General features: G+C 41.5%; 1 long non-coding RNA gene across 3 annotated transcripts; it reads left to right on the top strand.

Annotated features, from left to right (window-relative positions):
- Positions 1–17,879: 17,879 nt before the first annotated feature.
- LOC142167785 (uncharacterized) lies at positions 17,880–26,045 on the top strand. Of its 3 annotated transcripts, XR_012697867.1 has the most exons (4): positions 17,880–18,585; positions 22,569–22,647; positions 23,705–23,769; positions 24,285–26,045. It is a non-coding gene; the product is annotated as an uncharacterized LOC142167785 (long non-coding RNA). The 3 variants fall into 3 exon arrangements; XR_012697866.1 differs by lacking the exon at positions 22,569–22,647 and having other exon boundaries at positions 17,881–18,585; XR_012697865.1 differs by lacking the exon at positions 24,285–26,045 and having other exon boundaries at positions 17,881–18,585; positions 23,705–23,934.
- Positions 26,046–26,926: the final 881 nt, after the last annotated feature.

Raw genomic sequence — 26,926 nt, forward strand, 5'->3', positions numbered from 1 at the left:
GCGATTTTATGAGTTAAAGAAATTGAGCTGAAAAGCATATTAAAAATCATGTTGAGACTATGTGCCAGTATTATTGGGACCCATAGAGGTCATATTGTTGTGAAATATTTATTTTAAATTGAAAATTCATACTCAATCATATTCATTTCATTGCATATCATATCTCAGTCTCTGTTGTTATTTATTGATACATCATATCATCATTTTTGTACTATTCTCATGACATTGTGAGCCCATGAGAGAGAGACTGGAGAGATTGATGACTGAGGGAGGCCGAGGGCCTAATTGTGAGGATATTTTTGGGATCGGGTTGCACGCCGCAGTAGGGCATGTTGGCTTTATATATATATATTATACTATTGCACGTGAGTTGGCCGTGCGGATCCAGGTATTGATACCATAGCACGTGAGTTGTCCGCGTAGCATGTGAGTTGTCCGTGCGGATCCAGAGATTGATATTATGGCAGGTGAGGTTTCCGTGCAGCACGTGAGTTGTCCGTTCTCATAGCGCTTGGGCTGTAGGAGCCCTTCATGAGTCTGTACACACCCCCTGTGAGCGCAGTCGACTATAAACAGGGATCGCGCTGTACGCCGCAGCAGGTATTATATAGTGCTGAGTGATTGAGTGTGCTGAACATACTAAGAGAGAATGCGAGACTGTGAGATTGAGTACTCTGAGAGTTTGAGTACATGAGTACAATCTCTGAGATACATTGCATTGACATGCACATATGACATAGAGATGTGTTTTGTCTCACGTTGTATGGTATCACATTATTCATGATTTCTCACGCATGTTGATAAATGGGCATAGTGATGCATTTGTTTTACACTGGTTATCTGCAAAGAAAATGAGATATTTTATTTATTATTGAAATAATTTTTGGAAAAATTATTGTTCTCAAATTGTTCATATTTTTGGCAACTTCGGCAAACGATTTGGGTTTTCACTGATGTATTTGAAAGGAAGAACTATTATTTTTGAAATCATGATTTTGCTGAGCATTTTATCTCTGCGTTTCTTCTGGTATTATTTTCTTTATGTTGTTATGGACTGTTTTGGACTAGTGGGTTTGGACCCGACCTTGGTAGAAGCTCGTCACTGCTTTCAACCTATGGCTAGGTTTGTTACTTACTCAATACATGGGGTCAATTGTACTGATACTACACTTCTGCACATTGCGTGCAGATATTGGTTGTCGTTGTTGTTGTGCTCGATAGTTGCGGGATCTAAAGATGTACCTGCGTTCCTGTTGTAGTTGCCTCTTATTTATGGTAGCCTTAGATTTATAAAAGCTTTGTTTATGTATTATTCAAACAGACTATGTATTTATTTCATTTCCACTTTGTATACTCTATTCTTAGAAGCTCATGATTTGTACTACCAGTTCTTGGGGAGATGCATTGGTTTTAGATATTTTCTTTTAATTAATTTCATTGGAATTGGATAGATGGAAATTGGCTTACCTAACGAGTTGAGTTAGGTGCCATCACGACTAGTGAGATTTTGGGTCGTGACATTTTAGGAGCCAAATCATGAAGTACTTGTATTGTTTGCACTCTACTTGTTAATTTAAGTGCCTAAATTATATTGAAAATTGATAAAGGATTCGTAAAGGCCGAATTTCACTTACTTTGAGTTTTGGCGGATTACTTGACCGTTAATAGAAATTGTGCTTCCTTGTGTATTAGGATTGTAAATAGCTTTTAAATTGGATGTTCATAGAGTATTCTCTCTTCTTATGGAGCAAGCCGAATGCCTCAGCAGTATAATATATGCATCTATGGTTCGTGTCGCTCGACCCTCGGTAGTGTACATATTATTCTGGATCGGGTTGTACGACCACAACATAAATCATGCATGTAAATGCTTGGAGCCCGAATACACTTGATATTATTTTTATGAATTGAGAGATTATGAGTTATTTTTTAGCCCGAAATTTATTTGGAGTTAGTATGTGTTAGTTGAACATTTTTTGGAATTTATTATTAGTTAAAGAATCATTTAATCCGTGTTTGCTATTGTGTTATTATTATTATTCACATATTCCATGATTATTTAGTATTTCTTTATTTTATTGTTGGCCCATAGTAAGTGTCGAGGTCGACCCCTCATTACTATTTCTACCAGGTTAGACTGGATACTTACTTGGTACATGTTGTTTATGTACTCACACTACAATTCTGCACTAATCGTGTTGCATCTGAGGTAGGTTGTAACGCCCCGGCCGGTCATTTAGAGAGTTATAGCCCTGTTTCCCCCATTTCTGCTTCTTCTTGTGTCCTTCAGCTATATTGTGATATACCGGGTTAGTTGGTTCGAGTTCGGAGTGGTTTTGGAGTGAATTGAGACACTTAGTCTCTAAAGTAGAAGCTTAAGTTGGATAAGTCAACTGGATGTTAACTTATGTGTAAACGATCTCATATTTGAATTTTGATGGTTCTGTAAGCTCCGTTAGGTAATATTAGACTTAGGAGTGCGTCCGGAATATGATTCGGAGGTCTGTAGTGGAATTAGGCTTGAATTGGCGAAAGTTGGAAATTTGGCGATTTTGGTCGGCAGTGGAAAATTTGATATCGGGGTAGGAATGGATTTTCAGAAATTGGAGTAGGTTTGTGGTGTCATTTGTGATGTGTGTGTAACATTTGAGGTCATTTGGACGTTGTTTGGTAGGTTTCAGCATCGTTTGTGGAATTCGGAAGTTTAGAAGTTCTTAGGCTTGAATCCGGGGGTAATTTGGTATTTTGATGTTGTTTTGAGTGATTCAAAGGCTCGACTAAGTTCGTATGATGTTATGGGATGTGGTTGTATGTTTAATCGAGGTCCCGAGGGCCTCGGGGTGGTTAACGGGAGGTTTGGAATTTGGAAATGCAGCTGAACTAGAGCGTAGATGCGGAAAGGAGGATTTTGGCAGGCTTCGCAGAAGCGAAGGGAGATGCGCATGTGCGCTTCCGCAGGTGCGAGATTTGGCCGCAGATGCGGAACCTGGGATCTTAAGTGAGTCCTGCACCTGCGATGGAATTTTTGCAGGTGCGGCGTCGCAGAAGCGGAAAATAGGACCGCAGGTGCGGTTTCACTAGGTAGAATGTATAAAAAGGGGACTTCGTGATTTTCTCATTTTCACCATTTTCAATTCGGACCTTGGAGCTTTTGGAGTGATTTTTGAAGGGGATTCAAGGAATTTCACAAAGGATTTGATGGACCAAATGATGTCGAATTTTGATGAATTGTGTATGGTTAGACTCGTGAGTGAATGGGCTTTCGGGTTTTGTGACTTTTGTCGGATTTTGAGACGTTGGCACGGGGGGTCAGATTTGAGTCGATTTTGGGTTTTGAGTCTAATTTAGTAGTTTTCTTGTGGGATTGATCCTTTAGCATATATTAATGGTATTGTACTGCTTGTGGCTAGATTCTGGACGCTCGGAAGACGATTCGAGAGGCAAGGGCATTGCGGAGTAGAGATTTGCTCGGGTCGAGGTAAGTAACGGTTGTAAATCTAGTCCTGAGGGTATGAAACCCTGGATTTTTGTGTCATGTGACTATTGGGAGGTGACGCACATGCTAGGTAACGGGAGTGTGGGCATGTACCATTGGGGATTTGTGACTTGGTCCGTCCCGTAGCAACTGTAAAGTAGAACAACTTGTTGTAGCTATATGCTCTTTATGTGCTATAGAAAGATTTACTGTAAATCATGCTAGATACCATGTCTAGGTTTTAAGCCCCTATTGTTTGGACCCTTAGAGGTCGTTTCTTGATATCCTCTTACTGCTTTAGTTGATATCCCGTACTCAGTCATGTTCATGCATTCTTACATCATAGCTCACTCTCTGTTATTCTATCTGATGCATCGTGTTAATGTTGTTTGGGCTAATTTCTTTAATTTCTGAGAGCCCGAGAGACTGGAGAGGTTTATGACTGAGTGAGGCCGAGGGCCTATTTGTGAGGTATTGTACCTTAGCACGTGAGTTGTCCGTGCGGATTCTGATAAGATATTATAGCACGTGAGTTATCTCTGTAGCACGTGAGTTATCCATGCAGATTATAGCGCTTGGGCTGTAGGAGTTCCTCCGGAGTCTGAACACCCCCAATGAGAGCAGGTACCTACTGAGTGCGAGTGCCGAGTGCTGAGCGATTGTAAGGCATGAGTGATTGTGAGGCTTGAGTGATTGTGAGGTTGGAGCGATTGGGAGGTCTGAGTGATGTTAGCCCGAGGGGCAGTATATGATTTCATCATCCATGCTTAGAGTTGCTTTGAGTCCTTGTTTGAGAACTGTTGAAAGATATTTCTAATTGTATTACTTGAACTTGATTTAAACAAGCTGATTTGACTTAAACTCTGGTTGCAAAGCATGCCGCACTTTACTAAATTCTTGTGATATGAATGGTACTTGCATTTAGCTCATCACTACCTCTCAGCCTTTATTTACTTCTGTTGCTTACTAAGTTGGTGTAATCACGTTACTCCCCACACATTGTGTGCAGATCCAGGCATTTTTGGTCACGGGGGCGACTGTTGATATTCCTGTAGCTGATCATTGGAGTTAGTAAGGTAGCTGCCCGGCGATCGCATCCCTGTTTTCTACTTCTTTATCTTCCCCTTAGTTGTATTTTGGATTTTTCCCATACTATGTTAGTCTTCTTGTTGTTGGACCAGTTTTTAGTAGTTGCTCATGACTCAGTGACACCCTGATGTTTGGGGCTTTTTATTCCGTATTTCTATTGTTGAGTTCAACCCTTGTTTCTTTTATGAAATTTTGCTATCCAAGATGTCTTTTGGCTTATCTTTGAATGAATTATCATAGTATTGTGGGAGTCGGCTGGCCTAGTACCATCGATAGGCGCCATCACGACAGGTTTGAGTCTAGGGTCATGACAAGTTAGTATCAGAGCCTAGGTTATATAGGTCTCACGAGTCATGAGCGGGTTTAGTGGAGTCTTGCGTATCGGTACAAAGACGTCGGTACCTCTCTTCGAGAGGTTGTAGAACCTTTAAGAAATCTCATATTCTTGAATTCTTGTCATGTGAATCTGTTGATTCTGGTAACTAAACACCTGTTATTTCATTCTCTCACAGATGGTGAGGACTCATGCTACCGGTCAGGAGGACCAGCCACCAGTACCACCAGCCAGGGCCGAGAGAGGCTGAGGCCACGGTCGAGGCCGTGATAGGGGCAGAGCTGTAGCCCGCACAGCAGCTGGGGCAGTACCTGCAGATCCACCAGTTGCCCCAGATCATGACCAGATTCCAATTGTTGATGCACCAGCTCAGGCACCACTTGTGCCTATTGTGATTCAAGGCCTTCAGGAGGCCTTAGCTCAGATTCTAACCGCGTGTACTAGTCTTGCTCAGGCGGTCTCTGCTCCAGCCACAGCAGCCACTTCTCAGGACTGGGGAGGTGCTTAGACTCCCGCTGCCCGCACACCAGAGCAGGTGGTACAGGGATTCCAGACACCGGAGGCACCACCAGTCCAGCCCGTTGCAGCTGCTCAGGATTATGTGGTTCCTGCTATGTCTGAGGATGATCAGCATAGGTTCGAGAGGTTTAGGAGACTCCAGCCTCCACCTTTCAGTGGCACAGAGAGAGAGGATGCCCAGGACTTCTTGGATAGGTGTTAGAGGATACTCTGTACAGCTGGTATTCTAGAGACTTGTGGGGTCTCATTAACCACTTTTCAGTTTTCTGGGGCTGCACTCAGATGGTGGGAGACTTACGAGATGCGTAGGCCTATTGGCGCAGCACCCCTTACTTGGCAGAAGTTCTCCGTGGTCTTTTTAGAGAAGTTCGTGCCTCAGTCCCGCAGAGAGGAGTTGCGCAGGCAGTTTGAGCAGCTTCGCCATGGTGATATATCTGTGACACGGTATGAGATGCGATTCTCGGAGTTGGCCCGTCATGCTATCTGGTTGGTTCCCACAGATAGGGAGAAGATCATGAGGTTTATAGATGGTCTCACTTTTTAGCTACGGTTGCTTATGACCAGAGAGAGGGTGTATGGTGCTACTTTTGATGAGGTTATCGACACTGCTCGGCAGATTGAGATGGTTCGCGGTCACGAGAGGATTGAGAGAGAGGCCAAGAGGCCTCGAGGATAGGGAGGATTTAGTGGTGCTCCTTATGGGGGTCAGTTCCAGCACGGCAGAGGCCGTCAATTCAGGCATGCTCAGCCAGCTCGCCTAGTTCACTGTGGTGCATCATCGGGCCATGGTTCTCACAGTTCTTATCAGGGCCACTCAGCACTCAGTGCCTTTCCAGCCCAAAGTTCATCCCATGTTCAATCGGTTCAGGGCTCCTCTATGCCAGGTTCTTCTACTAGTTATCCTGATGCTCATGGCTCCCTTCAGTCCCCGCTACCAGCACCAGGGAGTTATTTTGAGTGTGGGGAGTTCGGGCATATGTGGAGGCAGTGTCCTCGTCGTCATGGAGGTCTATCTCAGCAGAGGAGTCAGCTTTTGACTTCAGCACCAGTTACTTCACCAGCCGCCCAGTTAGCTCGGGGTAGAGGTCAGTCAGCTAGGGGCCGCCCTAGAGAGGGAGGCCTAACAGGTGGTGGTCAGGCCCATTTCTATGAACTCCCTGCTAGACCAGATGCTATTACTTCAGATGTTGTGATTAAAAGTATTGTCTTAGTTTGTCACAGAGATGCCTCTGTATTATTTGACCCTGGTTCCACGTATTCATATGTTTCCTCGTATTTCACCCATTTTCTGGATATGCCCCGTGAGTCTTTAGTTTTATCTGTTCGTGTATCTATGAGCGATACTATTGTTGTGGACCACGTATATCGGTCATGTGTGGTGACTATTGGGGGTCTGGAGACCCAAGTGGACCTTTTGCTACTCAGAATAGTTGACTTTGATATTGGGTATGGATTGGTTATCTTTATGTCATGCTGTTCTAGATTGTCACGCTAAGACCGTGACATTGGCGATGCCGGGATTTTCGAGGGTCGAGTGGAGTGGTTCTATAGATTATGTACCTAGTAGGGTGATTTTATATTTGAAGGCTCAGCGTATGGTTGAGAAGGGTTGCTTATCTTATTTGGCTTTTGTGAGGGATGTTAGTGCAGAGACTTCTACTATTGATTGTGTTTCGGTGGTACGAGATTTTCCGGATGTATTTCCTGTAGACCTACCGGGCATGCCGCCTGTCAGGGATATTGACTTCGGTATTGATTTGGTGTCGGGCACTCAGCCTATTTCTATTCCACTGTATCGTATGGCACCGGCGGAGTTGAAGGAGTTGAAGGAACAGCTTCAGGAACTCCTTGATAAGGGGTTTATTTGGCCTAGTGTGTCACCTTGGGGTGCACCAGTTTTATTTGTAAAGAAGAAGGATGGTTCCATGAGGATGTGAATTGATTACAGACAGTTGAATAAGGTCACAGTCAAGAACAAGTATCCTTTGCCTCGTATTGATGATTTATTTGACCAGCTTTAGGGAGCGAGGGTGTTCTCCAAGATTGGTTTGAGGTCCGAGTATCACCAACTGAAGATTCGGGATTCGGATATTCTTAAGACAGCGTTTAGGACCCGATATGGTCATTATGAGTTCTTAGTGATGTCTTTTGGGATGACCAATGCCCCAACATCGTTCATGCATTTGATGAACATTGTATTCCAGCCCTATTTGGACTCATTCGTTATTGTATTCATTGATGACATCCCGGTGTACTCTCGTAGCCAGGAGGAGCATGCTCAGCATTTGAGGATTGTATTACAGAGATTAAGGGAGGAGAAACTTTATGCAAAGTTCTCCAAGTGTAAGTTTTGGCTCGGTTCAGTAGCATTCTTAGGGAACATGGTGTCCAAGTAGGGTATTCAGGTGGATCCGAAGAACATAGAGGCGGTGCAGAGTTGGCCTAGACCGTCCTCAGCCACGGAGATTAGGAGCTTTCTTGATTTGGCGGGCTATTACCGTCCCTTTGTGGAGGGATTTTCATCTATTGTATCGCCCTTGACTAAATTGACCCAAAAGGGTGCTCTATTCAGGTGGTCGGATGAGTGTGAGGAGAGCTTCCAGAAGCTCAAGACTGCCTTGACCACAGCTCCAGTGTTAGTTCTGCCATCAGCTTTAGGTTCTTACACCGTGTATTGTGATGCCTCGAGGATAGGTATTGGATGCATTCTGATGCAGGAGAGTAGGGTGATTGCCTATGTCACGCGCCAATTGAAGACCCATGAGAAGAACTATCCTGTCCATGATCTTGAGTTAGCAGCCATTGTTCACGCCTTGAAGATTTGGCATCATTATTTGTATGGGGTTCATTATGAGATCTATACTGATCACCGAAGTTTGCATCATCTGTTTAAGTAGAAGGATCTTAACTTGCGTCAGCAAAGATGGTTAGAGCTTCTTAAGGACTACGATATCACCATCATGCACCATCCGGGGAAGGCCAATGTGGTGGCCGATGATTTGAGTCGTCGGGCGAAGAGTTTGGGGAGTTTAGCATATCTCCCAGCAGCAGAGAGACCCTTGGCATTGGATGTTCAGGCCTTAGCGGGCCAGCTTGTCAGATTAGATATTTCAGTATGATGACCCCCACCTGCTCGTTCTTCAGGACAGGGTTCAGCAAAGTGATGTCAGGTATGTGACTATTGGTGATGATGGCATGTTGAGGATGTAGGGCCGGATATGTGTGCCTAATGTGGATGGGCTTCGAGAGTTAATTCATTGAGGTGGCCCACAGCTAGGGGTATTCCATCCATCCGGGTGCCGCAAAGATGTACCGAGATTTGAGACAACACTATTGGTGGAGGCGGATGAAGAAAGATATAGTTGGGTTTGTAGCTCGGTGTCTCAACTGTCAGCAGGTTAAGTATAAACATCATAGACTGGGTGGCTTTCTTCAGAGGTTAGATACCCCATAGAAGAAGTGGGAGTGAATCACCATGGACTTCGTAGTTGGGCTCCCACGGACTTCGAGGAAGTTAGATGCTATTTGGGTTGTCGTGGATCGGCTGACCAAATCCGTGCACTTCATTACAGTTGGTACTACTTACTCTTCAGAGCGGTTGGCGGAGATTTACATCTGAGAGATTGTTCGCATGCATGGTGTCCCAGTTTCTATCATTTCAGATAGGGGCACTCAGTTTACATCATAATTTTGGAGGGCCGTGCAGCGAGAGTTGGGTACTCAGGAGGAGTTGAGCGCAACCTTTCACCCTCAGACGGACGGGCAGTCCGAGCGAACTATCCAGATATTGAAGGATATGTTATGCGCTTGTGTCATTGACTTTGGGGGTTCATGGGACCGGTTCTTGCCGCTCGAGGAGTTTGCATATAACAACAATTACCAGTCAAGTATTCAGATAGCTCCGTACGAGACTTTATATGGGAGGAGGTGTAGATCTCCAGTAGGATGGTTTGAGCCGGGTGAGGCTAGGCTCTTGGGTACAGACTTGGTCCAGGATGCATTAGGCAAGCTGAAATTGATTCAGGAGCGGCTTCGCACGGCGCAGTCAAGACAAAAATGCTATGCTGACAGGAAGGTCCGTGATGTGTCTTACATGGTTGGGGAGAAGGTCTTTCTGAAGGTTTCACCCATGAAGGGTGTTATGATATTTGGGAAGAAGGGCAAGTTGAGCCCTCGGTTTATTGGGGACGTTTGAGGTGCTTCGGAGGATTGGGGAGGTGATCTAGGAGCTTGCTTTGCCACCTAGCCTATCAAGTGTGCATCCAGTGTTTCATGTTTCCATGCTCCAAAAGTATGTTGGCGATCCGTCCTATGTTTTGGACTTCAGCACGATTCAGTTGGAGGGTGATATAACTTATGATGTGGAGCCGGTGGCTATTTTAGATCGGTAGGTTCGGAAGTTGAGGTCAAGGACATAGCTTCGGTGAAGGTGTAGTAGAGAGGTCAGCCTGTAGAGGAGGCCACCTGGGAGACCGAGCGGGAGATGCCGAGCAGATATCCACACCTATTTGAGACTCCATGTATGTTTCCAGATTCATTCGAGGACGAACGTTTGTTTAAGAAGGGAAAGATGTAACGACCCGGCCAGTCGTTTCGAGAGTTATAGCCCCCTTTCTCCCATTTCTGCTTCTTCGTGTGTCCTTCAGCTATATTTTGATATACCGAGTTAGTTGGTTCGGGTTTGGAGTGGTTTTGGAGTGAATTGAGACACTTAGTCTATAAAGTAGAAGCTTAAGTTGAAAAAGTTAACTGGATGTTGACTTGTGTGTAAACGATCTCGGATTTGAATTTTGATGGTTCTGTTAGATCCGTTAGGTGATTTTGGACTTAGGAGTGCATCCGGAATGTGATTTGGAGGTCCGTAGTGGAATTAGGCTTGAATTGGCGAAAGTTAAAAATTTGGGGATTTTGGTCGGCAGTGGAAAATTTGATATCGGGGTCGTAATGGATTTCTGGAAATTGGAGTAGGTTCGTGGTGTTATTTGTGATGTGTGTATAAAATGTGAGGTCATTCGGACGTGGTTTGGTAGGTTTCGACATCGTTTGTGGAATTCGGAAGTTTAGAAGTTCTTAGGCTTGAATCCGGGGATAATTTGGTGTTTTGATGTTGTTTTGAGTAATTCGAAGGATCGACTAAGTTCATATGATGTTATGGGATGTGTTGGTATGTTTGGTCGAGGTCCCGAGGGCCTCGGGGTGGTTAACGGGAGGTTTGGAATTTGGAAATGCAGCTGAACTGCTGCTGCTGGTGTTTTACCGCACCTGCGGAGAGGTAGCCGCCGGTGCGAGAAGGCTAAGGTGGGCTGGAACCGCAGGTACGAGAAGGCTATCGCATCTGCAAGCCCGCAGGTGCGAGACCTGGAGCGCAGATGCGGAAAAGGGGATATTGGTAGGCTTCGCAGAAGCGGAGGGAGATACGCAGGTGCGCTTCCGCAGGAGCGAGATTTGGCCACAGATGTGGAACTTGGGATCTTAAGTGAGTTCCGCACCTACAATGGAAATTTCGCAGGTGCTGCATCGCAGAAGCCGAAAAAGGGACCGCAGGTTCGGTTTCACTGGGCAGAATGTATAAAAAGGGGACTTCGTGATTTTTGCTCATTTTCACCATTTTCAATTCGGACCTTGGAGCTTTTGGAGTGATTTTTGAAGGGGATTCAAGGTTTTTCACAGAGGTAAGTTGCTTGAGCTCTAATACTCGTAGCTATGGTGTTTTCTCGTTGATTTCTCATCTAATTAGTGGGGTTTTGAAGTGAAAATTGGGGGTTAGGGCTTGGGATTTTGGAGAGTGTAATTTGAGGATTTGAGGGCCAAATGATGTCGGATTATGATGAATTTTGTATGGTTAGACTCGTGAGTGAATGAGCTTACGGGTTTTGTGACTTTTGTTGGATTTCGAGACTTGGGCTCGGGGGTCGGATTTAAGTCGATTTTGGGTTTTGAGTCTAATTTAGTAGTTTTTTTGTGGGATTGATTCCTTTAGCATATATTAATGGTATTGTACTGCTTGTGGCTAGATTCGGGACGCTCGGAGGATGATTCAGGAGGCAAGGGCATTGCGGAGTAGAGATTTGCTCGGTTCGAGGTAAGTAACGGTTGTAAATCTAGTCCTGAGGGTATGAAACCCCGGATTTTTGTGTCATGTGACTATTTGAAGGTGACACACATGCGAGGTGATGGGCGTTTGGGCGTGCACCAATGGGGATTTGTGACTTGGTCCGTCCCGTAGCAACTGTAAAGTTGAACAACCTGTTGTAGCTATATGCTCTTTATGTACTTTAGAAAGATTTACTGTAAATCATGTTATATACCATGTCTAGGCTTTATGCCAGTATTGGTTGGACCCTTGGAGGTCGTTTCTTGCTGTCCTCTCACTTATTTAGTTGATATCCCGTACTCAGTCATGTTCATGCATTCTTACATCATAGCTCAATCTCTGTTATTCTATTTGATGCATTATGTTAATGTTGTTTGGGCTGATTTCTTTAATTTCTGAGAGCCGGAGAGACTAGAGAGGTTTATGATTGAGTGAGGCCGAGGGCCTACTTGTGAGGTATTGTACCTTAGCACGTGAGTTATCCGTGCGGATTCTGATATGATATTATAGCACGTGAGTTGTCCTTGCAGCATGTGAGTTTGGGTTGTAGGAGCCCCTCCAGAGTCTGAACACCCCCAATGAGCGCAGGTACTAACAGAGTGCAAGTGCCGAGTGCTGAGCGATTGTAAGGCATGAGTGATTGTGAGGCTTGAGTGATTGTGAGGTTGGAGCGATTGGGAGGACTGAGTGATGTTAGCCTGTTAGCCTGAGGGCAGTATATGATTTCATCATCCATGCTCATAGTTGCTTTGAGTCCTTGTTTGAGAATTGTTGAAAGATATTTCTAATTGTCTTACTTGAACTTGATTTAAACAAGTTGATTTGACTTAAACTCTGGTTGCAAAGCATGCCACACTTTACTAAATTCTTGTGATATGAACGGTACTTGCATTTAGCTCGTCACTACCTCTCAGCCTTTATTTACTTCTGTTGCTTACTGAGTTGGTGTACTCGCGTTACTCCCTGCACCTTGTATGCAGATCCAGGCATTTGTAGTCACGATGGCGGCTGTTGATATTCCTGTAGCTGATCATTGGAGTTAGTAAGGTAGTTGTCCGACTATCGCAGCCATGTTCTCTTCTTCTTTATCTTCCCCTTAGTTGTATTTTGGATTTTTCCCAGACTATGTTAGTCTTGTTATTGTTGGACCAATTTTTAGTAGTTTCTTATGACTCAGTGACACCCCGATGTTTGGGGCTTTTTATTCCGCATTTCTATTATTGAGTTCAACCCTTGTTTCTTTTATGAAATTCTGCTATCCAAGATGTCTTTTGGCATATCTTTGAATGAATTATCGTAGTTTTATGGGAGTCGACTGGCCTAGTACCATCAATAGGCGCATTTACGACAGGTTTGAGTCTAGGGTCGTGACATAGGTGCATCTAGCAGTCATTCCGGCGCGCACCCCCGTTACTCCGGGTCTTAGTGGTGAGCTTCTTTCTGAGTCCGTTCTGCGCCACCCAAAGTCTCTCTTCTGCATTTATTTTCTGTCTACTCTATTTCAGACAGTAGCTTAGTGTTTTATATATTCTACTAGTTGCTCATACATTTGTGACACCTGATCTTGGAAACATGCTAGTAGACTTTATTGTTTTATAGCATTTATTTCCCTTCAATTGCTCTTTCATTAGCTTTTGCTTTAATTTATTAACTTTTCACTTCTTATTTTCTTAATAAATAAACTCCAATTATTTTGGAATTATTAAAAAAGAATAATACATGGTTAGTTCACCGTTGGCTTGTCTAGCGACGACGTTGGGTATCATCACGGCCTATAGGAAAAACTGGATCGTGACACCTTTTATATGAGTTGAGGGCCTGTAGGACCGAAATAACCTTGTCCCGAGCGAATTAGGAAAAATCTCGCCTCCGGTGTTTAGGGCAGCGCCTCGCGCTGCCTTGGCGTACAAACCAGAAGCTTTTTGCAATTTCAATCTCTGCTGCCAATTTAGTTTCCTTCAATGTGGCTTTTGCCTAACCTTTCTTTTCCAATGTCTTATTTAGTTTTCTGCTTCAATTTAATTGTAAGATCTCAACTAAACTCCAATGCCACATAATTAAATCTACGCTACATTATCTAAGATCCCATCAAAATACTTTCATTCTTTATTGCACTTGGCTTCCTCCACATTGAATTATTTTGGTCTTCGACATAAAGACTCTATTTAATATTAATTCACCATATACTCCAAATTCGTCATTTTGTTCAAAATCCATCTCCGATGTACCTACATTATCCATTAACACCCAAATAAATATAAAACTCTATAATCAAATTAAATTGGGCATATTCAATATCAAATATAACCAAAAAGCGGTAAAAATGTGAGTAAATTAATATCGAAACATATGAAAATATGCCCAACATCAACACGCTTAGATTTTAATAAATACAGTATTTAGACCTAACTACATGAGTTGAGAAGTTTGCGATATTTGTGATTTTATTTAAAAGTTACATGTGAGTACTTAAAATTCACTTCTTTTGCATGTTTAGTTTCTTTTTCCCTTTTTCCTTGTATTGAGATTCTCAAGAGCACAACAACAAAAATATCCCATTATAAACAGCTAAAAGGAAACTCTACCTTAGAGAAAATTGAAAGGTACAGGACAGGAATCTAACATATAGGTTACATATGTGATAAACGTACTAATAAATGTAGGGCGCTCGATGCACGAAGTATCCCGCGTTCAGTTAAGGTCCGGAAAAGGGTCGCATAGTTAATTTTACGGCTCGAACCCGTGACCTATAGGTCTCACGAATACAACTTTACTGTTGCTCCAAGGCTCCTTTTCATACTAATAAATGTTTATTTTAGAAAATGTATCATGATTGATACAACTAAAACAAAGCAAAATCCAATCATGTTTTGGAGCATAATCAATTATTATTTCTGAATAGAAAGTCACTCATGACTTGTTATTATTATTTTTCATAGCACAAAAGACGAGTAAATAAATAAGAAAAGACAAGCAAACACTGAAATTACACAATGACATATTGATCATAATTGTAATCTGTCCACTGCCACTAGTCACCACCAAAATTTGACGCACACACGGTTTGATTCGGGTACAAGAGTGTGTTTGAACAAATGCAACAAACCCAACAATCGCTGCAATCACTATCCGACGTACAAGATCTAAAACAAGTATTAAGCTGTGGGAGCATTCTTCTCTTGAGTCCGGGGAGCACAAGATCAACATCTTGTGTAGCTATAACTTGTTTCGTTGAGAACCAGGATGTATTGACTGAAATATTTAACCATAATCAGTATCAGAATCAAATAATCATCAGTATAATATCAAAAGCCCACATTTATACATCAGATAATAAAAAACACACACGCATAAACACTACTAAATTCAATTTGTATGTATGTGCAAGGTCACATATGTGATATGTACCTACATACGTACTAACAAACATAACAATTCTACATTGTAGATATAAACAGAAATGAATATTAACTTGTGACTGTCATGATAAGAATAGTGAAAATGAAGCTAAGCTTAATCAACGTCATGTTAGGAATAACACTTCAAGTTTTATGATATTTTGTGTATGAGTATCTCATTGCTAGATCCGAAGGTCGTATATATAGGCGTCTCGATAAGTAAACTACGTACCTCTGGCATGTAATATTCTTGCTTATTTTTCTTTTTTCTTTTGATATTTCTTCACTTATTTTTATGTGCAAGTGTTGCTCATGATGGCCTCCCTTTATTATTTATTTATGTACATGTTATCTATAAATTAAAGTTCCATTTACTCCCTTATTCCCCGAAAAACAAAATTGCATTGAATATTTATAAATGAGACATTTGAGCAAGAAGTACTCTATAGTAAATTTGTTTTTTCGTTTTTCTTTTTAAAATAATAGATTGACTTAAATTCAGATCCATTTTTTTCGTATGATCCATGTTGGATTAAAAATGAATCCAATCTAAAGCATTTATGCTATGCACATGGCTATTGATTTTTTCTATTTAAGTATAATTATCCACTTGATTAAAGGAAACTATAGAGTTTTTTTATTGTAAAACTCTTTTTGTGTTAGGTTAATGTAGGGTAATAAGATTTACGATTAAACGTTTAAATTGAATTGCTTATAATATTTTTCATTATTAGTACTGATAATGTTTAAGCGAATGAAGTGTACATTACTGAAACTAATAGTTTTATCTGTATATATAATACTAATAGGTGACTAAAGCCAAATACTAAAAATTAAAAATCATATGTTGACAACAATAAGACAGTGATTTTACAATATCAAATTGTCATTACAGGTTTTCTAACTAATTGAAAAGAAATTAGTTAGTCGATCCATATCTTATTTAGAAAGTTACAGATGTAAAAATACATAATAGGGAGAACTGTTAAAAAATTGACATAACATATTTTTACTGAAGATTAATAAGTTTCTTTTTCTTCCTTTTTTTTATTTTCAAGTATACAATGTAAGTTCTATATTAAATTTACAATTTTATCAGCCAATTAAATACAACCAAATAATATTTTAGTATAAGCAGAGGTAAATAAAATTATGTTGGTTAGTAAAAGATGGCAGCTTTAAGAATCTAAAATTCAAAGGACTGCAATTATAATGACGAAAAAGAAAAGAACTAAAGAACACAAGTGATCACTGTTGCACCTTATTTTGCATCAGTCAAGACAGGATTCAACTTGTGGTTTCTCCGTTGTTGATGAAAGAGAATCGCCACCTAATATTTAAAGGTATACTAGGGTACCTATTTATTTACTAAGTTATGTTCACTATAGGTCTGCAAACTGGTGAGATTATGGGTAATGGTTTTGGTTCTTCTAAGGGGAAGGTGCATGTTAGGCATTCCTTAAAATCTACCTGAGGTACCTTCATAGGACTTAGACTAATTTTAAGGGCTCGATTATTTATACTATGCTTAATTATTAAGACATGGTTTACTACATGTTAAAAGGCGTACATATAATATTTAGAAGGGGTGTAGGATTATAAAAGAGTTATTGAAGGTTAAGAGAGTTTTGAAAGTGGTCTAGATTTTAAGGCTTGTAATTATTATGTCAAGAAAGTGATTATCTTTAAAGAAAATAAATGCTTGTACAATTTTTACAGAAAATATACATAAGAACAACGATTCCAAATGTACCTTGATTTTTCTTAGAATTCTGAAGAAGGCGAGTTTTTGAAAATTTGTTTGGGTGATCGTTCGTTACTGCCTTTTATGAAAATCTGGTTTCATTCCTTGTTAGTGAAAATCAATGATTATTTTCTAATTTTTCTTTGAAAACGGGTTGTCGTTCTGATTAAAGACCTGAGCTTCAAAACCTTTAAGAAAAGTGCAAGATGAAAAAGTATAATTAATAGGAGGCGGAGATTAATTACTAGTTATTTCTTTTTAAGTCCTATATTAGTTAAGGTTTGCCTATGCTTTCATGTAATACTAAGGCATGAAAATAAAGTACATAATCTAATATATGAGTGTTAAATATATGAGGAACAAAATATGATAAAACAACGAAGGCTGAAAGCGAAAAATAATAAAGGCAGTAAATCATGCTATGGAAATAATGAACAATAACGAAAGAAGTAGGGAGAGAGAACTAGACTTTGATGATTGGGCCTCAACAAGGTAGGCCCAACAATTTGAGAGGTGCGGATATGGCAAGATTGGACTCTTCAAAGTTGCAGCAAAGCTAGTTGGGCCAGAGTTCCTTAGGTGATGACCCAAAAGGTCATCTTTAAATTTAATATTCAATTCAGTGTTCTGAGACCTCAAATAGCACCATTTAGCTTTACTCAACTTGCGTGCGTAGTCCATATAATTTTTCGGGAAGTTTTTATGTGAAAAATTGATAAAAATATGAATTTGTGCATTAAAACTCACTTAAGTTGACTTCGGTCAATATTTTGAGCAAATGGACCAGGATCAGTGTTTTGACAGTTTCGGTAGGTTCGTATCGTAATTTGGGACTTGGGCGTATGCTCAGAATTTAATTTGGAGGTCCCTAACTCGAGTTATCGCCATTTGTTGAAAAATTAGAAGTTTGAAAGCTTAAAGATTTCAAAGTTTGACCATGAATTTGACCTTATCGATATCGGACTCGGATTGGGATTTCGAGAGATGAAATAGCTCCATTACGCCAATTATGACTTGTGCGCCGAATTTGAAATCAATCCGTATTCATTTGATTCATTTCGGCGCGAATTTTGTAAAGTGAAAAGTTTGAAACTCATAAGTCTGAATCGAGGTGTGAATTGTAATTTCGACGTTATTTGACGTGATTTGAAACCCCGAGTAAGTCTGTATTATGTTATGGGACTTGTTGGAATATTCATACGAGATCATGAGAGGCTCGAGTGGATTTCGGACGAGCCGGCAGATCATTTTTGGAAATCTGCTTTGCTGCTGAAGGGGGCTGGAAAATAAGAGGTCCGTAGACAGAAGAAAACTGACAAAAAGAGAGATAGAGAGAGGAAAAGAGATCTGAGAAATGGAGAACGAAACAAATTTGGGGACGAGATAGAGAGGAACAGAAAGGACACAGGTACTTCATTTAAGCACTAACTCGCACTCAGACTTTCGTCAATTAAATCCACTTCCATCGTTACTGTAAATCACCTCTAGACCCCCATTTTCACCGTGTGAGATTTACTATAGAAACACCATTAACATCATCACAGCACATCCTTATATTACCAGTTCCCATCATAAAACGCAGGACCAAAAGTTAAAAATCAGCATTAACTTCACTTCTCATTTTTTGTTACCTTTGAAATCTCATCTTCTTCTACAAAATAAAGACAAATCCCAATTCTACCAAAAGTATCTTTTAAAAACTCTGTTTAGCTTCCTTTGTCAGATTTCTTTGCTGGCTTGAGTGAAGCTTTGGTTCGTCAATTTCGAGTTGGTCCGGTCGAGGTTGCTGTTCGGGTTTCCGATCTTAAGGCTCCAGCCAGTTTTGGTTCGTCAATTTCGAGTTGTCCGGTTGAGGTTAAGGTTTGATTGATTTGGAGAATAATTCGAAAGAAAAAGCCGTGTTCGAGTGATCATTTAAAATTGCGGAATAAGGTAAGTATCGTGGTTAACCTTGACTTGAAAGAATAAAACCTTTAAATTATTTGTTACGTGAATTTCTTGTGTAAAGATGTATAGACAAGGTGACGAGTGTCTATACGTCGTCAAATTGATTGTTTGCGTATTTATCTGGAAATCTTAAATTATTTTCTTTATCATGAGTTAATTATTATATTAATTGTTTCTCTCATATTCTTCGCCACATATTAAGTCTTGAATTTATGCTATAATTGTTACATGCTTATTTGACTTATGTGACTTAATTGCTACCTGTCATTACTTGTTTCCTAAATAATTTATAAATATTGTATGCTTTGTTGCCTAATAATTTCTTATCGAATGTGGTATTTATTGGAGTATTTATATTACATTTAAGGGTTGTTAAATTATATTATTGGAGCGGATTGCACACCGTAAAGGAATTTAATTGAAGGATTATATTGGGGAATCAGGTTGCACGCCGCAACAGATTATATTTTAAGTTTATATTGTTTTAGCGGGTTGCACGCCGGAACAGAATGAGAAAAGAAATAATTGGTTGTGACTGCTGAAATAATTTTAATTATTGATATGATTTACATGTCTTACTTTTTATTATTATTATTGCGTACATGTTAAAGTAAGTGACCTGCCTTAGCCTCGTCATTACTTCGTCGAGGTTAGGCTCGACACTTATCAGTACATAGGGTTGGTTATACTGATACTACACTCTGCACTTCTTGTGCAAATTTCGAAGTTGGTCTCAGCGACGTACCATAGACTTGCTCGGATTCAACTACCAGTGGAGACTTGAGGTATAGCTGCATAACGTTCGCAGCTCTGAAGTCCCCTTCTACTTTATTTTAGCTGTGTGCTTTCTTTCAGACAACTTTATTTCATTCAGACCCTTATTTGTATTATTCTAGAAGCTCGTGCACTTGTGACTCTAGTTTTGGGATGGTATTTAGATATCGCGATTATTATGGATTATTCACTTTACTTCAGACTTTATTTTCGCATTTGTTTCTTTGTTATTAATTAATTTAAAATTTTGTTAAAATGGCTAATTATATTCTAACGTTGGCTCGCCTAGCAAGTGAAATGTTAGGCGCCATCACGGTTCCATAGGTAGAAATTTCGGGTCGTGACACCCAAATGTACACATGCCCAAAAAATAAAAGAAGGTCATTAGAAATATTCCCACAATCTCAGCAGATTCCAATACACATGACAGGTATATAGACAAATAAATGAACTAAGAAAATAATCAATATTGTGGGAAGTTATATTAATGTGGTGGTTCTACTTAGCAAATAATTCACATTGAAAACCTTTCGTTGTCATTAAACACTAAACCCCTAAAGAATTAAATGTGTCAATGAATTAAGGGCTAAGGAGGAAGCTCCACCCAAGGTCGATGCTCCCTTTGGATCCCCGACACTTCAATGTTCTCAAGGGACTCAAGGCCTAGGGCAATGCCTGTGCCGGGGTGGACATCTCAACCTAGAGTCGAACTCCACTCCCAAATACCCTTAAACACTAACAACACGTGTTCCTTACGGGTTTAAATGTCAACGAGGCCCTTCCAATGTAAATTGAATTCAATAGCTTTACCTTTCACAAAATATACTTTCCCTCCTAACATAAGAATATATAGTCTATATTGAATTACCAAAACAAACATGTATCAAATGAATTCTAAAGATCTGGTTCTGAAACTCATACAAGTGAACATCAGAAATATCACAAACATGTTACAAGAGTCTAAATTTAGAATAAAGCAATACTCCAAGGAAAGGTAAAGCTATACAACAATAACTCAGCATATATAAAGGTTTCAAAGATATCTATGACACGATCAACTTTCTCAATAGGTCCACAAATTTACATACTAACAGGGAATCCCTAAGCATCATACTCCTAATGGTATCAAGTTCAGATAGTATCAGCAAGGATCTTTATGAGGCCTAGGGATTGAGTTTGGTTTTAAAGTTAAGTGAGATCAAGGAATAAGGCAATTCTGGACAAAATATATCAGAAACTAAGTAAGAACATGCAGTATTCAGTCAGATACTTAAATACTTCAAATGCAATAGTGATCTTATATAAACAGAGGAAACTTTACACATTTTTTGTAGGATTAGATTAAGCAAAGTTATAGAAAAGGGAAAGACATTATACCAGGTCAAGTTCAACTCAAACTTAAGTCTGGGTTATCACATGAATACAAAGATGATCATGCTTCCATTTTTACAAGTTATCACTTAGTCAGGTAAGAGTAACTAGGTCTCTTAAAAAGATAAAATGCATGCTAGATTTTCAAAGATGAATGATGACCCTAAAGATAAGATATAAGAGACATTATACCAAGTAAGGATGCAGTTGAGGGTGTTGATTAATTAAGAAAACAGTTAAGTTCAGTATAACCAATTATCAATATTTATAACAAAGAGAAATGAAACAGTATCATGATCATATTGTGAGGAAAGATAAGTTGACCTTAACAGATTTGTACAGTATGATTACTGGGAGAAGAAAGGATAAGGTTTAGTTCAAATAAGATTAGGTTAACTTGTAACGATCTGGCCGGTCATTTTGAGTGTATTAGCCCCGATCTCCTATTTACTATTTTTTTCGTATCTGTTTCGGCTTATGTTACTTGCCGGGAGGTCTTATTTTTGGTTTTCGAGTGTTTTGGGACACTTAGTCCCTAAAACGAAAGCTTAAGTCTCAGGATTTTGACCGTAGTCGGAAGTGTGTGATGACGACTCCGGAATGGAGTTCCGTCGGTTATGTTAGTTCCGTTGGGTGATTTTGGACTTAGGAGCATGTCTGGACTGTGAATTTGAGGTCTGTAGCTAATTTAGGCTTGAGATGGCGAAAGTCAATTTTTTGAAAAATTTGACCAAGGGGTTGACTTTCTGATATCGGGGTCGGATTCTGATTTCGGAAGTTGAAATAGGTCCGTAGTGTTGAATATGACTTGTGTGCAAAATATTAGGTCAATCGGACATGGTATGGTAGGTTTTGGTATCGTTTGTGGAATTTGGAAGTTTAGAAGTTCTGTAGGCTTGAATCTGGGTGTAATCGGTATTTTGATATTGTTTTGAGTGATTTGAAGGTTCGACTAAGTTTGCATTGGGTCATATGACTAGTTGGTATGTTTGGTTGAGGTCCCGGGGGCCTCGGGTTGATTTCGGATGGTTAACGGACTTGAACTTTTGAATTGATGAAGCAGCTGAAGTGTTGCTGCTACTGGTGTAACCGCACCTGCGGAGTGGGCACCGCAGGTGCGAGCTCGCAGAAGCGGGGATGGGACCGCAGAAGCAGCCAAGGAGGAGTTGAGCAGAAGTCGCAAGTGCGAAGATTTTCCCTCACCTACGATGGTCGCAAAAGCGGACAACTGGGCGCATACATGAGTTTTAGTCGCAGATGTGATGGGTTTCCGCAGATGCGGTCTTGAAGCCGCAGGAGCGGAATCTGGGATTTTAGGTGAAATTCGCACCTGCGTTGGATTTTCCGCAGATGCGACAGTGGGTCCGCAAATGCGAAAAGTCTGGGAAGAAGGTTTAAAAGGCAAGGGTTCACGATTTTAGTCTTATTTCACCATTTGAGACTCGGACTTAGGCGATTTTGGAGAAGATTTTCGAGGGGATTATTGAGGTAAGTTTCTTGTACTCATTTTTTTATCATAAATCTTGATTCCCCACTGACTTCCCCACCTAATTAGCGAGATTTTGAAGTGAAATTTGGGAGTTTAGGACTTGAGAATGGGAGAGTGGATTTTAGGGAATTGGAGGACCAAATGATGTCGGATTTTGATGAATTTAGTATGGTTAGACTCGTATGTGAATGAGCTTTCGGGTTTTGTGACTTTTGTTTGATTTCTAGACGTGGGCCCGGGGGCCGGGTTTGAGCCTATTTCGGATTTTGGCTTATAATTTTGTGTTTTTCTTTCGGAATTGATTCGTTTAGCTTATATTAATTATATCATACAGCTTGTGGCTAGATTTGGGACGTTTGGAGATTGATGCGAGGGGCAAAGGCATTTTGGAGTAGGAGTTTTGCGCGGTTGAGGTAAGTAACACTTTTAAATCTGGTCCTGTGGGTATGAAGCCTCAGATTATTGGATTATGTGAGTATTTTGGAGGTGACGCACATGCCAGGTGACGGGCGTGTGGGCGTACACCGTAGCAATTGGGACTTAGCCCATTCCATGAAACTGTAAAGTTGAATAACTTGTTACTAGCTATATGCTCTCCCTGTGTTATAGAAATTGATTGCAAATCATGTTAGAAATCATGCTTAGGCTATGTGATGGTACTGTTGGGACCCGCAAAGGTCGCGCACTTGATGAATTACTTGTTGATTGTTGTCTTGTACTCAGTCATAGTTTTATTTACGTATCATATCTCAGCCTCTTCTTGATATTTGTTGATACACTACGTTATCTTTGTTTGGGCCAATCTTTGTGATTTCCGAGACCACAAGAGATTAGAGAGGCTGATGACTGAGTGAGGCCGAGGGCCTGTTTGTGAGGTATTGATACTATGGCATATGAGTTATCCGTACAACATGTGAGTTATCCGTGCGGTTTCACGTATTGATACTGTGGCACGTGAGTTATCCGTGCAACACTTGAGTTATCCGTGCGGTTCCATATATTGATACTATAGCACGTGAGTTATCTGTGCATCACATGAGTTGTCCATGCGAATATAGCGCTTGAGCTGAAAGGAGCCCCTCCGGAGTCTGCACACCCCCAATGAGCACATGTACCTATTGAGTGTGAGTACTGAGGGCTGAGAGCCGAGTGATTGAGTTGTGGTGACGAGTTGAGTGACTGTTGCCCTGAGAGGCTGTACTTGCTTTTTCATTTGTTGATGCACTTAGTTGCTATTTGTCATTGTTGTGAAATTTTTGAAAGATTCTATATTTGGATTTACCTGCACTGTAACTATATAAAACTGATTTGATTTGAACTGCCGGATTTGAAAGCATGTCTATTCTTTGCTGGAATTATTGAAAATGAACTGTATTTGTATAGCTCGTCACTACCTTTTCAGTTCCTTATTTATTTCTGTTACTTGCTGAGTTGGTTGTACTCATACTACACCATGCACTTCATGTGCAGATCCAGGTGTGTTTGATCATGGAGGTCATTGAGTTCGTGCGCGATCGAGTACCGGAGACTACGAGGTAGCTGCCGGCGTCCGCAGACCTTGTCTCTCCTTCTATGTATTCTTTCTTTTCTATATTGATACTTAGACACTGTTTTTATTAGACTGGATATCTGGATGCTCATGACTTGGTGACACCCCGATGTTTGGGGCTATTTTTCTGTATTTTATTTTGAATTCAACTCCGGCTTTTGTAAAACTTTCTAGTATGAAAAAACTTTGAATTATCCTTTTTATGAAATATTGAAGTATTTTGAAAGTGTTTTGAAAATGTCGGCTTCCTAGTATCACGATAGGCGCCATCACGACGGGTGAGGTTTTGGGTCGTGACAAGTTGGTATAAGAGCCTAAGTTACATAGGTCTCACGAGTCATGAGCAGGTTTAGTAGAGTCTTGCGGATCGGTACGGAGACGTCTGTACTTATCTTCGAGAGGTTGCCGAACCCTTAGGAAAAACTTCACATTCTTGAATTCTTGTTGTGCGAATCTGTTGATTCTATTGACTAAATTTCCGTTGTTCTAATTCTCTCACAGATGGTGAGGACGCATATTACGAGGCAGGATGGACAACCACCAGTACCACCAGCCAAGGCCGCGAGAGGCCGAGGTCGCGGTAGAGGTTGCAGTAGGGGCAGAGGTGCAGCTCGCACAACAGCTGGGGCAGTACTTGCAGACCCACCAGTTTCCCAGTTCAGGAGCAGGCTCTAGCTGTGGACGAGCCTGTAGGACCAGCTCAGGCACCACCCGTGCCCATTGTGATTCTAGGTCTTCAGGAGGCCTTAGCTTAGATTCTGACCGCGTGTACCAGTCTTGCTCAGACAGTCTCTATTCCGGCCGCAGCAGCCACTTCTCAGGTCGGGGGAGGCGCTCAGACTCCCGCCGCCTGCACAACAGAGTAGGTGGTACAGGGATTCCAGACACCGGGGTACCACCAGCCCAGCCGGTTGCCGCTGCTCAGGATTATGTTGTTCCTGCTATGCCTGAGGATGAGCAGCGTAGATTGGAGAGGTTTGAGAGGCTCCAGCCTCCATCTTTCAGTGGTGCAGAGGGAGAGGATGCACAGGGTTTCTTGGACAGGTGTCAGAGGATACTCCGTATGGTAGGTATTTTGGAGACCAGTGGGGTCTCGTTCACTATCTTTCAGTTCTCAGGGGCTGCATTCAGTTAGTAAGAGGCTTACGAGAGGCGTAGGCCGGTTGGCGCAGCACCCCTTACCTGGCAGCAGTTCTCCGGTCTATTCCTGGAGAAGTTCGTACCTCAATCCCGTAGAGAGGAGCTGCACAGGCAGTTTGAGCAGCTTCGTCAGGGTGATATGTCCGTGACGCAGTATGAGAGGAGATTTTCAGAGTTGGCCCGTCATGTTATCTGGTTGGTTCCCACAGATAGGGACAGGATCAAGAGGTTCATAGATGGCCTCACGTTTTAGCTGCGATTGCTTATGACTAGAGAGAGAGTGTGTGTCTGGTGCTACTTTCGACGATGTTGTCGACATTGCTTGTCAGATTGAGATGGTTCGCAGCCAGGAGCGGGTTGAGAGGGAGGCCTCGTGGCCAGGGTGGCTTCAGCGGTGTTCCTTCTGGGGGCAGTTCCACCACGGTAGGGGTCGTCCTTTCAGGCATGATCAGGCGGCTCGCCCAGTTCACCGTGGTGCATCATCTGGCCACGGGTCACACAGTCATCAGCAGGGCTAGTCGTCATTCAGTGCACTTACGGCGCAGAGCTCTTACCATATCTCGTCAGCTCAGGTTTCCACGAGTAGTTCCTCTGGGCATAAGGAGCAGCAGTTCCATCAGAGGAGGGGTTATTTCGAGTGTGGGGATTTTGGTCACATTAGGAGAGATTGCCCTAAGTTGTTGAGAGGGGCTCCACAGCAGAGTACGCGGCCGATGGCACCAGCACCAGCAGCTCCACCACCCGTCCAGCCAGCTCGAGGTGAGGCTCAGTCAGCTAGGGGTCGCCCGAGAGGGAAAGGCCGATCAGGGAGTGGCCAGTACCGTTTCTATGCTCTTCCTGCCAAGCCAGATGCCATTGCTTCAGATGTTGTGATTACAAGTATTGTCTTAGTTTGCCACAGAGATGCCTCTGTATTATTTGACTATGGTTCCACTTATTCATATGTGTCTTCGTATTTCGCTCATTTTCTGGATATGCCCCATGAGTCTCTAGTTTCATCTATTCATGTATCTACTCCAGTGGGCGATACTATCATTGTAGACCGTGTATATAGGACATGTGTGGTGACTATTTGGAGTCTGGAGACTAGAGTGGACCTCTTATTGCTTAGTATGGTTGACATTGACGTGATTTTGGATATGGATTGGTTGTCTCCATGTCATGTTATTCTAGATTGTCACGCTAAGACCGTGACGTTGGCGATGCCTGGGTTGCCGAGGGTTGAGTGGAGCGGCTATATAGACTATGTTCCCGGTAGAGTGATTTCATACTTGAAAGCTCAGCAGATGGTTGAGAAAGGTTGTTTATCTTATCTGATCTTTGTGAAGGATGTTAGTGCAGAGGCCCCTGCTATTGATTCTGTTCAGGTAGTGCGAGATTTCCCGGATGTGTTTCCTGCAGACCTGTCGGGCATGCCGCCTGACAGGGATATTGATTTCGATATTGATTTGGTGCCGGGCACTCAGCCCATTTTTATTCCTCCATATAGTATGGCACCGGCGGAGTTGAAGGAATTGAATGAGCAGCTTCAAGAACTCCTTGATAAGGGGTTTATTCGGCCTAGCGTGTCACCTTGGGGTGCACCAGTTCTATTTGTGAAGAAGAATGATGGTACTATGAGAATGTACATTGATTATAGACAGTTGAACAAGGTCACAATCAAGAACAAATATCCATTGCCACGTATTGATGATCTGTTTGACCAGCTTTAGGGAGAGAGGGTGTTTTCTAAGATTGATTTGAGGTCAGGGTATCACTAGTTAAAGATTCGGGATTCAGATATTCTTAAGACAGATTTCAGGACCTGATATGGCCATTATGAGTTCTTTGTGATGTCTTTTGGGCTGACCAACGCCTCGGCATCATTCATACATTTGATGAACAGTGTGTTTCAGCCTTATATTGGCTCGTTCGTTATTGTATTCATTGATTACATCCTGGTGTACTCTCGTACCCAGGAGGAGCATGCTCAGCATCTGAGGATTGTGTTGCAGCAATTTAGG

The sequence above is a fragment of the Nicotiana tabacum genome, chromosome 13, assembly GCF_000715075.1.
Source record: "Nicotiana tabacum cultivar K326 chromosome 13, ASM71507v2, whole genome shotgun sequence".
In the NCBI taxonomy this organism is placed as follows: Eukaryota; Viridiplantae; Streptophyta; class Magnoliopsida; order Solanales; family Solanaceae; genus Nicotiana; species Nicotiana tabacum.